The sequence below is a fragment of the Anomalospiza imberbis genome, chromosome 1 (assembly GCF_031753505.1).
Source record: "Anomalospiza imberbis isolate Cuckoo-Finch-1a 21T00152 chromosome 1, ASM3175350v1, whole genome shotgun sequence".
Classification (NCBI taxonomy): Eukaryota; Metazoa; Chordata; class Aves; order Passeriformes; family Viduidae; genus Anomalospiza; species Anomalospiza imberbis.
Genome location: NC_089681.1, coordinates 150,396,155 through 150,414,681, shown reverse-complemented (window position 1 = coordinate 150,414,681; position 18,527 = coordinate 150,396,155). Strand labels below are relative to the sequence as shown.

Sequence of the window (18,527 nt, the reverse complement as noted above, 5' to 3'; positions counted from 1 at the left end):
CTGGGGAGAGTGGAAAATCCAGCAGCACCATGGAAAAATCTAATCTGGAATATCTGAGGAGGAAATTTTTCATCTTCAACTCCCTTTTGCATTGTCATGATGAAACCAGGGCAAAATTCCATAAATGTCTGGAGGTCCCTGAGTGTCTGGGGATTCCTGCTCATTAGAACAGTGTGGGTTTAATCTGAATGGCACCAAGAGCCACGACCTTTGAATTTGACTTGGCAGAGCCAGGAGGGCTATCAGTGTTCTGGGAAATCAGCTTGAATTCAATTGCAGCTCTAATCTAAAAAACCCGTGCCTGACCCGTTTTATTGCACTGAGCTCAGCGCCAATCTGGGGCTCTGGGGGAAAATGCGTTGTAGCTCTCACGTAGCCCGAGGAGACATCCGGTTCAGCAGATTTCCTCCGTCATCTTGGGGATGAATTCCATCACAAAGAGCCTGGGAAGAAATTAGATTGGAATTAAGGAGGATTCTCACCTAATCTGATCCATCAAAGGGTTGGATGTCTATTCAAAACCAACCTTCTGCAAGTCTCCAGGCAATAGAAAGGCTGGAATGTCCAGAGGAAGGTTCTTCCCATATATTTTAGGTTCAGATTAGTACTTTTTTTAGCTTTTTCCACTGAATATATATGATGCAGAGAGTTCTGTTGACTAAACATCTAAATTTTGTATTACTGTAGTTAGGTGAGATAATAAATCTATTTTAGGGCCATGCAAACCTTTTTCTGAAACACTGAAAGTGTTTTTGGTCATGTTTTCAGGTGTTCCTGATCAAAAGCACTTTACATATAATTAAGATGAATAATCTTAATGAAGATAAATAATCTTATGTAATTGCAAGGGAATGGAGACTTCAGGTAAAATTCCACGTGTCACAACACAAACATTTAATGTATCCATGGTGATGACACTGCTGAGCAGAACTTACCAAATGCTTCTGTTGCTGCGGGAAAGAGGGACAGATTCCATCTTTCTGCAGCTTCATGTGACTCTGGAATCACGTTTCTGGATGCTGGATGCAATTAAATTCATCAGCTGTAAAGATCTCAGTCCCCCTAACCACACGCTGACACATTTTCAACCGTCAGGTTTTACCCAGCCTTTTCCCGAGAAATGACTAATTTTTTAAACGTTTTCATTTTTGCCCTAAGGTAGCAATGGATTCCATTTATACTCATTCACTGGAACTGGATGCAAACTCCTGTGCTCACAAAGTCTGATCCAAATATGAAGGAAAACTTCTTTATTTGGAGAGTGACAAGGCACTGGGACAGGCTAGAACAGAGACGTTGTGGAGTCTCCTCTGGAGAGTCAAAATAGAACTGGACACGATCCTGTGGAACCTACTCCAGGTGAAATTTCTTTAGGATGAGGGTTGGCCTAGGTGTTCTCCAAAGGTCCTTTCCAATCCCAGTCATGATGAGATTGGGATTCTGGGGAAACAGCTTTAGTTTCTCTGACATTGCTGAGATTCAGTCAACAATGGACAGGATACACTCTAGAATACATCAAAATTTTGGGCATACTCAAGATGAACCCACATTCTCTGTAACAGTTTGGTTTATGAGTTCATTTAGTCACTAACAAACAGCTCCCTCCAGTTTCATCCCAAATTTCTGTGATATAAGATAATGTTCAACAATTCTTTGGCTCTCAGACAAAGATTATCCATGGAAGAGGTGCCCCCTGGATCTCAGGTAAAAGTGAACATCATCCAAACACACATTCAGTCATGACCTGAGTCAGTGCAGGCTGCTCAGATCATGACTTTTAAGTTTAAGGGAATATATTGGAAAAGGGCGCCCAGAGCAGCTGTGGCTGCCCCATTCCTGGAAGTGTCCAAGGCCAGGTTGGATGGGGCTTGGATCTCCCTGGGGCACTGGAAGGTGTCCCTGCCCATGGCAGGGGTGGAACTGGATGATCTTTAAGGTCCCTTCCAACCCAAACCCTTCCTGATTCCATGATGTGGTGCTGGGTAGTGCTAACAGTGAAGGATCAATCACCCCATTATCATGTCGAGTCACCTGAGGTAAAATATGAGAAAAAATATTTTCTTCATCCCAAATGAAATGGAGATTTTGGGCTGAATTCCTTTGTTACAGGTGTGGGAGTCTACTGCTCTTTGGAAAACCTTCCATTTCTGGATTTAACTCTCTTCCAAAGTTCCTTTCAAAACTTCTAAGGAATAAGTATTTTAAGGTACTTTACAATATTTGCCAGCCTTGTGTGTCTTCCCCTTCCCACGTGACACTCAGCACCTGTGTGGGGGCAGCTGCATGGAGCCTCTGAGGCAGGAATTGTCTTTCAGACCAAGCAGTCCACATTTATTTGTGTCTCCAGCGTGGAGTTGGGTGTCTAAGCTGCCATCAAAGACAGTGCATGGCTGGGGCAGGAGATCTGCTCCAAGACCCCCTCTTACCAGAGTCCCTCTCCATCGTTCATGTTCCCAGACTAGGACTGGCTCCTCTTCCCCCTCCACCTTGCCAAATCCTTAAAGAATTCCCTTACAACCTGTAACAGGCAATTCTCTCTCCCTGTTGAGGAGACCATTGCAGACCTGTCAGCCTAAGGACTCACTTCCAGGGTGTCTGTTCTTCCCACATCTTCCAAGCACCCATTCCCAGCATTGTTTCCTAATTGTGTGCAGATTTCTGACCAACAGCCCCCCTCTCTTCCACTCCTCTTCCTCAACTCATAATTGATCAGATGCTGAACAGCTGCTGGCTATTTTCTCTTCCCGAGAAGCACACAGTAATTGTATGTATGGGCTCCAAATCCCTAAACATTTGGAAAGGAGAAGGACTTGAACGGGAGCCAGTTCTTTTTTCAGTGCTGGTACCAGCAGCAGTGGCAGGCATTTCAATCAGATCAGGAGGGGTACTGAGCGTGGGGTGTGTTGGGGTTGTCAGATTTGCTGAGATTCACTTGGAGAGGGAAGGAAAAGAAGGGGAAAATGCTCAAGAGAGAAAAAACTGAAACCAGCCATCAACAGACCAAGGCATCTCACACAGTTGGAGTCTGTTCCAGCTCCAGAGCACTGAGATTACTCCCTAAACCAAAGGGCATTGTTTGTGTCCATGCTCACCCACGTCTCCCAAAGTGTGGACTGCGCCATGCCGAACAGGCCAGCTTGATGCCGGTTTTACCTCGGGGTGACCCATTGGGAGCACTGCCATCTTCAGGTCCTGTTCTAATCCCTTTGGAGAGGAAGAGGCCTCAGCAGAGGCAACTCTCACCTGTGCTGGAGGTGTTTCTCCTGCTTTTTTTGCTGTGTGGGAAGTGAAAGCCAACACCTGCCGCATTAGGAACCTCACACAGAATTCACAGAATTCCCAGAATGACCAGGTTGGAAGAGACCTTCAAGATCATTGAGTCCAACCCAGCCCCAATCCCTCAACTAAACCCTGGCCCCCAGTGCCACATCCAGGCTTTGTTAAACACACCCAGGGATGGTGACTCCACCACCTCCCCGGGCAGCCATCCCAGAACTTTATCAGCTTTGGAAAAGGAGCTGAGGGGATGAATTCAAGTGACTCGTGTGTGACAAAGCAAATTGAGAATGTCAGAAACAGAGTAATCAAGCCAAAAGCAAAAATTGCACCTCGGAAATATTCCTGAGTTGTCTTACAAGAGTTTTAATTTAATTCACATGTGTTAAGCCACCTCTTCACTAGGCTGCTTTCCCAATATTGACATTGAAATCTCTGGAAGAATCAGAGCTACCATGGCAGGGGGATACTCCTCCAAACCTGCCATGGGCAGGGACACCTCCCACTATCCCAGGCTGCTCCAAGCCCCATTCAATCTGGCCTTGGACACTTCCAGGAATTCAGGAGCAGCCACAGCTTCACTGGGCACCCTGTGCCAGGGCCTCCCCACCCTCATAGGGAAGAATGCCTAATATTGAATCTAAACCTACTCTCCTTCAGTTTAAAGCCATTCCCTGTGTCCTGTCCCTCCATCCCTTGTCCCCAGTCCCTCTCCAGCTCTCCTGGAGCCCCTTTAGGCCCTGAAAGGGGCTCTGAGCTCTCCCTGGAGCCTTCTCCTCTCCAGGTGAACATTCCCAGCTCTCCCTGGAGCCATCTCTTCACCAGGTGAACATTCCCAGCTCTCCCTGCCTGGCTCCAAAGCAGAGGGGCTCCAGCCCTGGGAGCAGCTCCTGGGACTACTCTGGACTCATTCCAAAACTTCAACATTTTCCTTGTGTCATCTTCATTTGATCTGAAATGTAAGAGTGAGCCACAATAAGACCAATATCTTATATTTCACACTCTTTACAAAGATGGGTTAAAGCAGAGGAGGTTTTGATTTGATTTGATTTGATTTTCTGGGGTCATGTGGAACCCTAGAATCAACCAAAAATGCCATCCTTGAAATGTCTCGAATGGCACAGCAATGAGAGGTATTTTTGGGGACTCTGTAAACTTTCCCTTTCCTGAAGTGATGAGGTAAAACCTGGGGCCCATCTGCTCTGAGCCTTCACTCTCCCGAGAGCCCCTCCATGCAACACCTCACAGACTCTGACAATGCCCTCAGTCTGTCCTGATCTCTTCCTCCAGCTAAGACTTGTGGGAGAATCTTTTTTTTTTTCCAAAAGAACTATAATCATTATTGAACTTTGATTATTAGAAAGAAATATTCACCTCTATCACCAAGAAAAAAAAAAAATTGATCCTCCACCATCCAAACCTTTCCCTGTAATTCTGTCATCTTTGTAAAATTTGAACTCCCAGGGAAAAGAACACAGCCCCGATGTGAAAATTGACACCTGAGCTGCTGCCATTTCAGTTAAAAAAAAAAAAAAAAAAAGACAAAACTTACAATATTGTAATTCCAGGAATAGCTGCTAAAATCTGATAATTTTTTTGCATGGGCCCCGTAACCCTACACTGGGCGTTTGTGTCTACTTCCTAGAGAAAGAGGAGAAAGCAAAGAAAATTCCTCCTGGACAAACGGCACATGTAATACGACAATTGGCTCCATTCCTAAGAGGTTCTCCATGCCAGCCATACAAAGAGTGAAACCTTAGAAGGGAGATGTGATTTCTGCCTTGGACCGAGCTTGCAGCGTACCTAGACCTGGCTCAGGTGTAGCTGCCTTCCCAGGTAAAGCACAGGAGCCCTGGAATCACATAACTGGAGAAGGGGATTAAGAAATCAGCTCTGCTGGGAATATAAATGATGCCCACATGGCAGCTTAGCTTTCCTCAGCCTCCCCAGAGTGCCCTCAACCACACAATTGTGACCACACCAAAGGGTTTCTCTGTCACCTTGGGGCCAGTGTCACAGTTTGAGTCCTTGAGGGAGTTTAAACCCCATTTGAGACCAGTGCTCAGGGTTCCTCATCACGCCTGATGGGCTGAAAAGCAGCCAAGCCACAAATCCTGAGCAGAAATCTTTCCTTGCAATGCCAAGTTCGTGTGAAATGAAGGTTGACAGATACAGCCTGACATTTGATTTTGGACAGAATTGTAATGTTGCAAATGCTGTGCTCCCTCCCCCAGTCCTGGGCGTCTGAATAAATGAGCAAAATGAGGAAAAATGCTTACAAAAAGCATATTTTTACACCAGAGAGAGACACATCCCCCACTAAAACGCTGCAACCTAATTTCTGCCTGCACGTGTGGGTTGGATTTTGAAAATACTTACATTTTCTAGCATATTTAGTCTCTTCATTTCATTCAGCAGGCTCATCAACAGTTTGTTAAGGAGTTACAAGAATGAAGGAAAATTAAAAGTTAAGGCAAGGCAATCAGTGGATCTGCACGTTCACTCTGTAGAAGATTCATGATTTTCCCTCGTGTGTGTGGTGAAGGGTTCTTGCACTTGACATCAGCCATATAAAGACATGTTTGCAAATTCATCCCAAATGATCACTGGGAATTGAAAGAGAAAGAGATTATGGGAAAGGCAGCACGAATTTTGGGAAGTCAAATCCTTATTAGGGTGACTTGAAAGACCTGTCACCTTGGACTGTGGCAGCAAACAAGAGGAAGCTCTGATAAAGACCTTGGAAAGAATTTTGAGCCCTTCTAAACTGAAAGGCCAAAACACAGCTGGAAAATGAGGCTGGAAAGTCTTGATTATCCTCCTCTGGGAATAAACCCCACCCAGAGGGAAGCAGGATGGAAAACACCAGATGTGGCTGATGTGAGAGGAATCCAGATTAGGTAAAGCTCTGCTGTGACTGGCGTGGAATTTGGTCCAAAGCAAAGGACAAGGTTGTTAACATCAGCTCTTCCCTTTACTTCTGGAGCTCTGGAAATCTTTCATGGAGGATGGGAAAGATGAAATGGAAGGAGAAACTGGTGCATTTTTGGCACAAGGAGAAATTTATCTCAATTCACACTAAAATCTTGTCATTTGTGCCCTCAACTCCCCTTACATTCCCATTATCCCCACCAGGATTTTTTTGAGGATGAATCCTTGAATCTATTGCAGGATTCCACTTAAAGTTGAGATTAATTCTGTGCTAGAGGCCTTTGGTGAGAGTGATTTTAAAGAGAGCCTGAAACAAAGATCTGAGGTCCTGGAATTATAGAATATTCTGGGTTGGAAGGGACCCACCAGGACCATCAGGTCAGACAAATTGTACTTGTTTTTCAAGTTGTGCAAGATCTGGTTGGTTGATTTAGAGGATTAAGTTGATTTTTTTTTTTGAGGTTGATTTTTTTGCTCCATATGGGACTACAAGGATTCTTCCAGTCCTTTTGTTGCCACATGTGAATTCTCTGGTCTCAATAACAGGTTGAGATCCAACTGCAGCCTTTGCCTCAGTGGAGAAACCAACAGGAAAATTCCGTCCTCCTCTAAGCTGATGGATTTAATCTGGTTTATCGATACTCAACATCATCATGTTTTGTACCCCTCAATTAATCTTGGGTGTTATTGACATTTTAATTCAAAACAAGAGGAAAGAGGTGGTTGTTTATTTGCATATCTGACATCCAGGATTCCAATTCCATTGTCCAGAAACAGACTCAAAATGGATCTGGTTCTTCAACTCATCAGACCTTGCATATAAACAGAGAGTTACAGTAATGCTGCAACCAAAAAGTCCCATTAATTTTCCAAATTAATCTGATTGTCACAGATAAAGTGTCGTTTTACCATGATCCAACCCATCATTATCTGATTTCTCCTACCTTATCACTCCCTCCTTATTCCGTTTATTTGATGTTTCATTCAACAAAACACGCGGACAGGTTCCCCTCTGCTGCACCCCGAGCTTCTGTCCCAGAAATCCTAAGCAAATTTCAAAGCTAAACAAGGTTAAAAATAGATTAAAAACAGGCCAGTCCTGAAGGGCATCGGCACATGTTTACACGGCTACAATGATTTTCCTTTCCATCGAGGCCACAGTTTCCAGCTCTGGCTTGTCAGGAGTTTCTTCAGGATAATTATCCCATCTCCACAGCCACTGGCAGCTGGAGGCACTCTCACCCTCCCAAATTGCACATTAATTTGGAAGTGGAGAGGACGTCACAGGGAACCCGAGGCCAAGGGCAAATCCAAACACCTTGGATCCACCACTTCATCACGGAGCTGGCCAGAAACCTCCCTGAACTTGCCAGAGAGGGATGAGGCCATGGAATGAGCTTCCCACAGATGCATAACGTGGGAGTGAAACCGCTTACGAAAGGACCTGTTTGAACCTTCCCCAAAACAAAGCAGAGCAGGTTGAGGAGAATTTGGGGAAAATTTGTACTAAAACTGGCAGGAATTCACTACTCTGGGGGTGCAGAAAGGAATTTTTTGGGGCACAAGTCCAAGCTGTGCCAGTGAGGGACTTGAAGTTGATTCTGCTACATCCCGTGGGATTGTGCTGACCCTAGTTTCTACATGAGAGGGGACATGACTCATTCTCTCTCTTTGGTCACTTCATTCTCCACTGCAGAAGAGTTTCCCACTGAAAATTTTGTGGAGAGTGGAACATTTCTGGAGGGAAAAAGAAAAAAAATTACTTTTTAAACATTTAAATGAAATAAAAAAAGAAATTTGATCAGTAGTTTTTGTCTAAATGTCCTATAAAAAAAGACCAAAATCAGCTTTAAATCCCATCATGTTTTGAGAGGATTCTAATTTGTTCACTTGATAAATGGGAAGGAAAATTATTTTATTCTGAAAATATAGGGTGGGTTTTTTTCCTGAAATATTTGTGCTGACAGATCCTGAATATGAATAGCCATGGAACTTTAAAAACATTCCTTGATGCTCAAAACCTGACAGGGTTTTCTTGTACAGTCCACCCGTCCATCTCCAAGGAAGGGAGAGGAATATTTTTTTTAAACTTACAAATAAGGGACAAGGGTTGAGGTCACCTTGTAGGGAGTACTGTCCTTCACCTTCTGGAGTCCTTTTGAATTTCCAGCCATGAGCCATTTGCAGCTTTGATTTGTGATCCATAATTTGGTTTTCCCACCTGCAGAGCAACAAAGCACTGGCTGCTCTACTACAGAGGATGCTCCTAAAAGGCTCCCAGTGCTTCTGGAATTACAATAATGGTGTTGTGAATAAATTACAAGCACCATGTCCTTCTTCTTCTGCTGGCCATGGGCAGCTTCCTCTAATGCTTAGCAACCTTTTCCATAAAAACTTTCCTAATTTCCAATCTTAACCTATCCTTGCATAGCTTGAGGTCATTTCCTCTCCTCCTGTCCCTGTTCCCTGGAGCAGAGCCTGACCCCCCCGGCTATCCCCTCCTGTCAGGAGTTGTGCAGAGCCACAAGGTCCCCCCTGAGCCTCCTTTTCTCCAGGCTGAGTCCCCAGAGCTTCCTTCTTGTCCTCCAGCCCTTTCCCAGCTCTGTTCCCTTCCCTGGACACACTCTATCTCCTCAATGTCCTTCTTTGTCATGAGAGGTCCCAAAGTGACCCCAAGATTCGAGGTGTGGCCTCAGCAGTATCCAGCACAGGGGAGCAATCCCTTCCCTAATCCTGTTAGCCACACTATTGCTGGTATAAGTCAGTTATCACTTCCCAGCACTTATCAGTTAATCCCTGAAGCCGAGGAGAGAAAGGAGGAGAAAGACCTTTAGTTCCCTTCCCTTTAAGCATCATTTCCTATGCATGCAAGTAACGTGAACACTGCAGTTACATAGCCAAGCGGGCTGAAGACAGAACAAGGAGGGGGGGAAAAACAGGAGGAAAGATTTACAGCTCTTCCAAAAAGATGGAATTGAAATATGTAAAAGAGGGCAGAGCCAATTGCCAAAATACTGGAGGTTTTCTTTTCCTTCCACCGAGCATTATGAGTGGTGTTTTGAAGGGGGAGGAGAGCAGGGAAGCGTTGGAATCTCAGGGTTTTCATTTCACCATGAAACTTTAGCACGAGAAATTTTAATTGTGGATCCTTGTGGACAAGACCTTGAAATCCTACCCAGCCAAAGCTTTCTGGTCCCGGAGTGTTCTTGGAACTGGCCATGGCTCCCAGTCACTTGGGAGCTTTATCCAAGTTTGCTCCCTCATCCCGTCAGCGCGACGCGGGATGGGCTCAGGGGTTAACTGTTTGTTGGGAGCCCTGGACACCCCTTGGTCAGGGGCTGTTTCACTGCCCCTCCTGCAGGCAGAGCCTTTCTATCTGTTTCTGAAGATATCTCTGTGGGAGTTTGCTCTTTTCCCTGCTGGAAAGCAACGGGCCTTGAACACTGTTGGCACCTAATCAAGAAACTCTGGAGGAGGAACGCGAGCGCAGCCGCTCCGAGTAATTGATTGTGGCTACTGGTTGACTGCAGCAGGATTTGTGATAGTGTGAAATGCTATATCCTGGAGGGCCTCAAAATTATCAGGGTATTTAATCACGGGCTGGGCATGTCTGGGCTGTATTTATGTGTATCACCATCAGAGGGTCACTTGGGCAAGGCGCTGAGATAATGGAAAGAAAAAGGACTGGGAAAATAAGGCAATAAATCCTCGTGCTGAGCTTTTAAATGTACAGAACTCCTTGGGAAGCACCAGTAGCCAACTAATGCACCTCCCTATGATTAATCTGCATTTTAGAGGGTGAATATTTTGGTTCAGGTAGAAGTTGGAGGTGCCTCTGTGACATTGATACAGACCAGATGAAATGTTGGCTTGGAAAGGTGGGTCAGGAATCCACAGGAGAAATCCACATGAGCTCACATTATTTGGAGATTTCTATTTGCCAAGCCCAAATATATTATAAAAACAGTCCCTCCTGCAGAATTGTCCTGGTTCCAGATCCCCCAGAAAACCTGCTGAAAGCTTTCAGAAGCCTGAAATCAAAAGGTGTTTTAGTTAAACATTTAGTAAAACCTTGTTTGTGTTGTAAGGAGATTTTTAAAACAATTCTTGAAGAAATACCAACATTTCCCAGGCCTCAATATAGATTATTTTTAATTCTTTTCTATATTTTCACACAATTCTTCTCTTTGCTTTTTCTGGGGGGGAGGGAAGGGGGGAGTTGTTTTTCTTTTTAATAAATGCAGTGATTAATTTCACTTCTCCAAACTATTTTTGTCACGAAGTTTCAATAAATCCAAATTTCAGGAAGCGAAACACCTTGATAACTACTTGGAGAACGTTTTTAATAGCATTGCTAACAAGGTTATAAAAGTTTTACAGAGATGAATTTTTCCTGCCATCCTTCATCCACCTTCCTTCTGCCAATAGTTACAAATATGAGTTGCAAAATCATGCAGGGATAAAAACATCAGAGCCAAAGACAAAAAGCAGATGGCACATTTCAGTATTTGCTAATCCCATACATATATTGGACGTACTGGTTGGGATTCACCTGCCCTATTTTTATATTCCCAGAATTCCAAGTTTAGGTGATTCACCTCCACTGATTGTAGAGGTTTAGAGAGAATAGGTCAGGCTTGGATGTGTAAAAGAAGGGGAAACCCAAACTTTGGCTGCTTTAGCATCCTCTGTTCCTCCATCCCCAGCAACCCAAAAAAAATCAGCTTCACCTCTAGGGAACCACACCCCAAAAATTTAATTATACCCCATATTCAGGTCCAGTACATGCCCGTGAAGAACTAAATGAAAAACTTACCCTTGATTGGTCAAATGTTTTTAAACACCCATGTAAAAAAAAAAAAAAGGATTAAAATTTATGTCCCAGTGTTTGCTACTTCCACAAACATCTTATTTGCTGACCTAGGAGTCACATCTTGACTCATCTGATAGCTGGAGTCTTGCTGTTCTTCTGAAAAATCCCTTGGAGAACTTGCTCCTGACTGATAAACCAGTGGAATTTAGGAGCAGGGACTGGCTGGAGGAGATGATGCTGACATGCCAAAGAATAATTTTTTGATGTGTTACCAAAAAAAGAGGAGAAGTGGCTTCAATTCCCACCCCAGTCCTGAGGATTTGGAGCTGCAGTCCTATACCAGGTCTGGACAAAAGGCCCAGGAACAAATTAATTTTTTGTCCCTTCATTTTGGGATATAGCTGAGCAAGGAAAGGAAGGAAAGGCTGCCTGGGGCAAGAAAAAAGAGGCAGAAACTTTAAAGAATGCTTAGAGAATTCACCTGGAAATCCAGAGCAAGGAAAGAGCTGGAGGCTCCTTGGCTTCCACAATAAACAGCTCATCAGTGTCAGCTCATCGTGTTTGTTTTAAACTGACAAAAATTCGACTGATTTAGGACAGAGAAATGTTCCAGTCTCTGTCAGCCAAAGCTGACACATCTGATTTCCCCCATATTATCTGTCTTTCTTTCTGTCTGACTCCGATGTGCTGAGTCATTCCTTTTTCACAGAAAGCAGCATTTTCTCCTTGAAACTTGCACTCTCTGCTGAAAAAAAAAAAAAAATTAAAAGTCATGGAAAATGTAGCTGTAGTACTGGCAACTGCTGCGCCAGATTCCCACTTGGCCTGGATCTCTATACCTCTGCTGACCTCAATAATAATTTCACTTGAGGGCAAGCAAAGAACTTGGTGTTCAGTCACAGAGTGACTGCAGCTGATCTGCTGAATAAATCAGAGCACACCAACCAGTTGCTCCCTAAATTCCCAGTAGCCCATAGCCAGTGGATTACTCCCATGCAGTGGCACAACAGTTTAATTGGGATCTTGCATTATTATTGTTGGTGCCGTTATTTTTAAAGGGTTTGGCTTTTTTCCAGGGGTCTTTGCCAAGTTGCTCAATACCGTCACTGGCATCAAACCGAAGCTATTAAGTTTTTACCGATGTGAGCATGAGCTACAAATGTGGATTATTTCAGGGGAAAAAAAAGTGAAAACCCACTCCTTTACAGGCTCTTGGATTTCAGCAAGGACAGCTTAGAATTTATCCTATCACTGAGAAGTCCACCAGCCTTAATGGTATCCCAAATTTATGCCCCCAGATGTGCCCATGACTTTGCTGAACAACACAAACGAGGTTTGCGCAGTTTTGCCTTCTCTCAGTTCTGCAGGTACCCAAGAACCTTTAAGTTCTTCATTAACTGAAGTTAACAGAAAGTTTATCCTTATTTTCCACAGCCAGGTGCCATTTTCCAAAGAGAGGGGAAATAGCCGAGCACCTTCAAGGCACTTCTTTCATGAAGGCACAGGAAAAGAGGTGGCATCACTCCCCAGCCTTGCCCAGCTTTTCCATAGTTTCTGTAATCCTTAGGATAGTGGTGCTGGGCAGACTGAGCTTGGAAACACTAATAAATATTCAGCTTGTCTGCTTTTTGCTGAATAATGGAATATTTCACGTTCAGTTGGAGTCAGGAGCGGATTTGGGGCAGAGAGGGAGGCAGAGGGGGTGTGGGATTGAATTGCTTTCCCTGCTGGGACTGGGGTTTAGTTTTGTGGGGTTTTTTGCTGTCACAGCTCTGAAAGACAGAGGAAGAAGAAATGAGAAGTGGGGAAATAGGAGGGAAAGACAAGAAATATTTCTGTGCTGATGCTGACTAGCTGATACGCAGAGGAAAGAGAGAGAGGGGAGCACATTAACAAATCTCTATTTAAATCCCAGCTTCCAAGTGAAAATGTGTTGGCTCCTTCTAAATCCCTACAGAGATTTGGAGCCATCGAAGCCAGCAGACACCCTATGATCCTCCACCCTGACCTTTCTTAACTCAGCCTCGAAACTTTGCCCAGGGATTCCTGGAATGGAAGGAATTATCCCCACTATGTGCGTGCATTTCTAAGATGCAGCTTTAATAAACTGATGATGGGGATCAGATTCCCGGTGATGCCATGGGCTGGTTCCTGTGCTCCCCTGCAGGAATGTAACCAATGGCTTGTGGTTGAGTTAAAGCACATTTATCCCTTCTTCCTGCAACTCCTCCTAATTCTGCTGCTGCTGACAGAGCTGCCTGGTCCTCGCAGGCACGGGGAGATTCATACCCCCATGAATCACCGAGCAGAGCTCCAAAGATTTCCCAGTTCTTCCCTGAGCTGAGCAGGTCAAGGTTGACCAATTTTTCTCTTGTCAAAATTCAAGCTGCAGCCCCAGGAATTCCGTGCTGCAGATCCCCTGGGATGCCATGCCCTGGATACGTGAGGATTTGCATTCTGGAGTGTTTTAAAGCCCCAGGTAATCTTGTTTCATGATCCAAAGACAAAGGTAGGCCCATGGATATCCTGAAAGAGGATCCAGGCATGCAGGTGGGTCAAAAGGCACAACACACACCCCATGCAGCAGTTTTACAGAACATTCACTCCCTGTCTTATCCATTCCACTCCTTGTCTCCTGAAAAATCAGTTTTCACTGACTTTTTCCACTTTCCATGAAATGTCTTCTTCAGCTACCCCAGAATTTCATCAAGCAGAAAATTAAAATTTGGCCATTTAGCCAGGACTTCCCACCAGAGCAGCAGCTGCAGAATTCCCAGTTCTGGGACAAAAAAAATCCCCAGCTCTGCTGCACTGGAAAAATAACATTAACAGAGCTTGATTTGTGGATGCACAGAATCATGAAAGGTTGAGCTTTTGCAGGTAAAACTCTCAGCACAGGGAACATGAAATCGTGGTCACGCATCCCGCTCATCCTGGACTCAGGGCACATGCACAGCCTGGAAGCCACACTCATATCCCTGTCTGGGTTTTTCCAGCTGAAATATGGGATCATTCCACTTCTATCTCTCCTTATCTCAGCATGTCAAGCTGTGGAACCGGGGACTCAGCTCTCCTGAATGTGTAAAACAACCAAACTGGAATTAGAAGGGTAAGTTGAGGTTCTTTCAGCTCTTGGTGAAAATCCCTACCTTTTCTACTCACCAAGTTCTCCCATTTTCTTTGCATAAAGACTGTTTTTCTGCCTTTTCTCTTGAAAGTCACTTTGACCATCAACCATGGAATCTGGATGGGACTTTTAAGTCTTAGCTGGTCACTATTGACTTTATTTTTATTCTGGGGAAAAATCCAGGCACCTCCAGAAAGGAGGAATCACCCTTTAGGGATGCATCTCCCACTCCATGGACTACCAAAAGTACCTTGGTGAGATGAATAATGAAGTTGGATTAGATTAATTCGACATTTAGGATCCATTACCCTACAAAAATCAAGGATTTGTTTCATTTTCAGTGTCACATGCTGCACGTTTGTAGAAATACTGGCTTTTGACCATTTTCTAGCTTAAGAAAAATGGGTTTCATCATGCCAGAATAACTTCTTCATTCTCCCAAAATTGGAGGGAATTTAGATTTCTATATCCTCCTGAGTTATCACTTTTAACAGATTAGTGAAGAATCATAGTTTCTCATTAAAGTATTTGATTTCTTATCAGTTTCTAGTCAGGACTGGAAGTTGCCAGACTCAACTTTATTTAACATCAGGCCTGTCCTGTAAAAACTCCTTCTCTCTAATTCTGGTTAGAGAGAGAAAAAAAAATTATCCTAAATTTCTGATTAATTAGGAACCATTAATCTAAGTCTTCTCCATGTGCACCAATATTTGCTTTTTTTTCAATTGTATTGCTCCTGTGAGTGTTCTCCATGCACGTCTACAATTAATAATTTGAATTTTTTTTATTGCTATAATTTGCCTGGGGAAAGGAATTCTCTCAAGTGTTGAATTCCAGCACTGAAAGTCTCCTGAAGGAAGAAGAGGGGGGTTCTAGGTCCATCAAGGAGATATTTGTGGACTCACAGTGCTGAGGTAGATTTCTTCAGGAAAAACTCCCAAGGATCAGATCCTCAGCTGACAGGAACCAGAAATTCTTCCACCTGTCCAAATCTCATTTTATATCATCTGCTCCTACCAGGTCACTGTAAAATTGACAGTTGATTTTATCACTGAATTCTGGCAGTTGACATTATCACTGCTTTAAAACAGGACACAGCGTTTGCTTGAGTCATTGCAATATTTTGTCCTGTCCACAAATGGAATGTCAATTGAAATAATTTTAATATTATCAAAATGTCCATATTACATAAAGCAAAGAAATCCTGCTCAGTGCTCCCTGTGTGGTGCAGCCTATTCACACAGATGTTATTTGGATCCCATCCTGAGTTTTGGGCACTCTGGAGAGGAAAAACGGGAAGAACGCTTTATGCGGGAAAGCAGAGAGCAAAGAGCAGGAACTTTGATAATTCCAGTCAGGAATTCACAGGCTGCTCAGAGGCTGAGGCGCTGTCAGCCTAGAGATGAATTATGGAGCTCATGGAGGTGAAATGGAAGAATAAATGTAATTTATCCATGGATCCACAACCCGCAGGAGGCCCATCCTTCAGGACTGCCCATCCCCAATTTGTCCACGCACACACATCCCACTGCAGAGGTGTTTTCAAGACTCAAAGTGCTGTGATCAATCAATTCTTTGGCCACCACCCTCTTCCCTCTCCTCAAGGGGGGCAGCAGTCAGTGTTTTATTCCCTCCAGCCCTGATTTAAAGAACAAACCTTCTTTGTCCAGGGTTCCTGCAGGTTGCACCAGGCGGGAGCGGTGGGGGATTCCCTGCCAGGGTCTCTGGGGCAGAGCCCGCAGCTGATTCCCGAGCACACCACGGAGCCCAGTGTCACAAAGATCCCACAAACACAGAGAAGCCAGGCAGACCTGTGTTATGGGAGCTGGCCCCACATCCATGCCAAGATTCTGGATTTCCTGGCGCTGTCAAGCCCTTTGGACCACGGGGATTATACATTGCACAAGGTATCAGATGCCAAAGTGACTTCTGAAAAAAGCGCACGGGAAACAAATCAGAATGACCTCTCCAAGAAAGGATCCTATAGAAGTGTTTTTAACAATAACAGAGCAGGAAACTTTGCCTTCTCAGACATTTACCCAGCTTCTCTGCCTGCTGGCATTCCTCAAGTGCACTTGGACACACGCTGGGCCACCGAGGCCCGGGATCCTCTCGGATTTCACAAACCAAGCAAGGTCAGCCCAGGGCAGAGGTTGGATGAGATTCCTCGCAGTGAAACCCCCACTGTCCATCAAAAATGGGGCTGTTCCATCCATTGGCAGTGAACTTTGTTTCAGCCCAAGATTATTCCAGAACAGCTGGAGTTGTTCTTCTGGACAGTGGGTCCCACCCAGGTCCTCTTGATTCCGCTGAGGACTTGGTACAATTTGCATAACACTGGAATATTCACCCAAAATGTCCCTGTCAAAGTAATTTTTAACTTCCAATTCACACTCTGCAAGGCTTTTGGTAAATAAAATTCTACACAAGCTATCCCTTTTACTGATTTCCCTTTTCCAGGGAAATCCTTGCACACCTTCCCTGCTTCCAGCACAAGCAGTGCTGCCAAACTCAGCTCAGAATTTGCCCCAGGCAGCAGCCACACAGATATTTCAGGAGTTAAACTGTGTTTGGTGGGATTCAAGTAGCAAAAATAGTGATGTTTGTGGTGTAGAAATCTACCTGAGCTTGTAACTCTCAGCTCTTCTTGGAGTCAATAAAAGAGGTCTTTGGATGTAAGACACAAGATCTGGTGAATGCAGCCACTTTAAAGTGAAGAAGCTGATTTTGTTCCATCAATTGGCCAAGAAAAATGGATCAATAAATTCACTAAGTTTATTTGTGGGACTCTGCAGCATTTTTAGGAGCCCTGAAGTCAGTTTTAGCATGATCTCAGGCCCTCAGGCTGTGGGTTGATGAACATTTTAAACCATCATAAAGGAATCAGCCCTATTTTCCTCTGTCCTGTGCCACTGACTCTCCTCAAAGTCACCAAAAGCTCAGAACCTGAAAAGGAATTAACTCCTCATTTGAGGTTTAGCAGGGAAAGCTCAAACCAAACAGGATTAGAAATGCAGCTGTAAACAGGACTCTCCACCTGCCCCCTCTGGTCCCAGTGGCCAGAGGAGCCTCTCTGCAGAGGCTTGTTTTCATTCCAGGAACTGTCAGCAGCATCCTGGATTGCAAATTATTCCACACAGTCCCCTCTGGCACCCTGGGGAATTTGTCTTTGTCACACTGGAGCCCTGCTGTGCTCCCCAGTGCTCCCAGCCAGCTCCCTGCTTTTCTTCCAGGCTCTTTCTGGCCGTGTCTGTATCTCATTCTCTCCTTGCCCTCCATAAATGGCATTTTCCTAGGAATGCTTTGCTGCTTTCAGGAGGGTTGTAATTTCCATTTCCTCTCCTTGGCCCAAAGGGGAGCATCCGATACAAGACAAACAAGCAGAGTTGTCTCCTGCTGCTCAGCTGCAATTTTTGTAAAGAGCTGTCGATTATAGCACATCTATAGTGCCATTCTCCCTTTTTTAAAAAAAAAAAAAAAGTTCATTTTCAAGCTGTCCTGTTCCCTTGCTTGGATTTATTTTAAAGCTGCTGCCTGCTATTAACAGTGCAAGGGAGAGAAGGGAACATGCAGCCCCTAAGGGACAGGATTGCAGTCACCTTGGGTCAGCCCAGACTGACATTGATCAGGATTTTTAGCTCCAAATCCATAATTTTGCTCAAGGCCAGAATTCTCAGGCCTTCCTTGGAAGAATCCAGGCTGGGACATTCAAAGTTTCATTGGAAAAGTCAGGATTATAAACGCACCTTGAGCCATCTCAGGACTGAACCACTCCCAAGCGCTGCTGACAAACAAACATAAAATAAAGATCCAAATTTTCCTTTATCCTTGGAGACAGAGAGGAACCCCATAAAATGGGCATGAGGAAACTCACAGAGACAGATTACAAGAGGCAGTTTTGGCTGGAATTTCTGGGATTGGATTAGAGACAGTGAAATGATGGTACCTGCAAATACCTGTAGCAGCAGCAAGGGAGAAGCTGGTTGCTACAGCAGTGATGTGTGTTATTCTAAACCCCACATCCCTGATAGAGAGTGCAGGGAAGGGCACGGAGCTGGGAAAGGGAGAGATGTGGGAAGCCAGATGAAAAGTTTTATTAGGTGATTATTAAACTCTTCTGCAGTGCCAAGCGCAGTGCAAGGCTGCCAGCTCGTCTCACTGCAAACCCAAAATTAAAGTAATGAGAGGGGCCCTAATCATGGGCTGGGTGGTGGCTGGTTTTCTATCTGGGCTGGGTAAAAAGCTGCAACTCCCTCATCAATCCAAGAGGGAAACTTGGAAGTGGCTGAGAAGCTTCTTGCAAGGACAATGAGTCTGTATCGGAGAAGGGAGCTGTCCCATCCTTTGTTTCAGCCCAAGATTATTCCACAAGAGCTGGAG

At 44.5% G+C, this 18,527-nt stretch overlaps 1 long non-coding RNA gene across 1 annotated transcript; it reads right to left on the bottom strand.

Moving 5' to 3' along the window:
- Window positions 1–293: 293 nt before the first annotated feature.
- LOC137464752 (uncharacterized) lies at window positions 294–3,314 on the bottom strand. Its single transcript, XR_010994398.1, has 3 exons — window positions 3,244–3,314; window positions 936–1,019; window positions 294–443 (listed from the first exon to the last, which is right to left on the bottom strand). It is a non-coding gene; the product is annotated as an uncharacterized lncRNA (long non-coding RNA).
- Window positions 3,315–18,527: the final 15,213 nt, after the last annotated feature.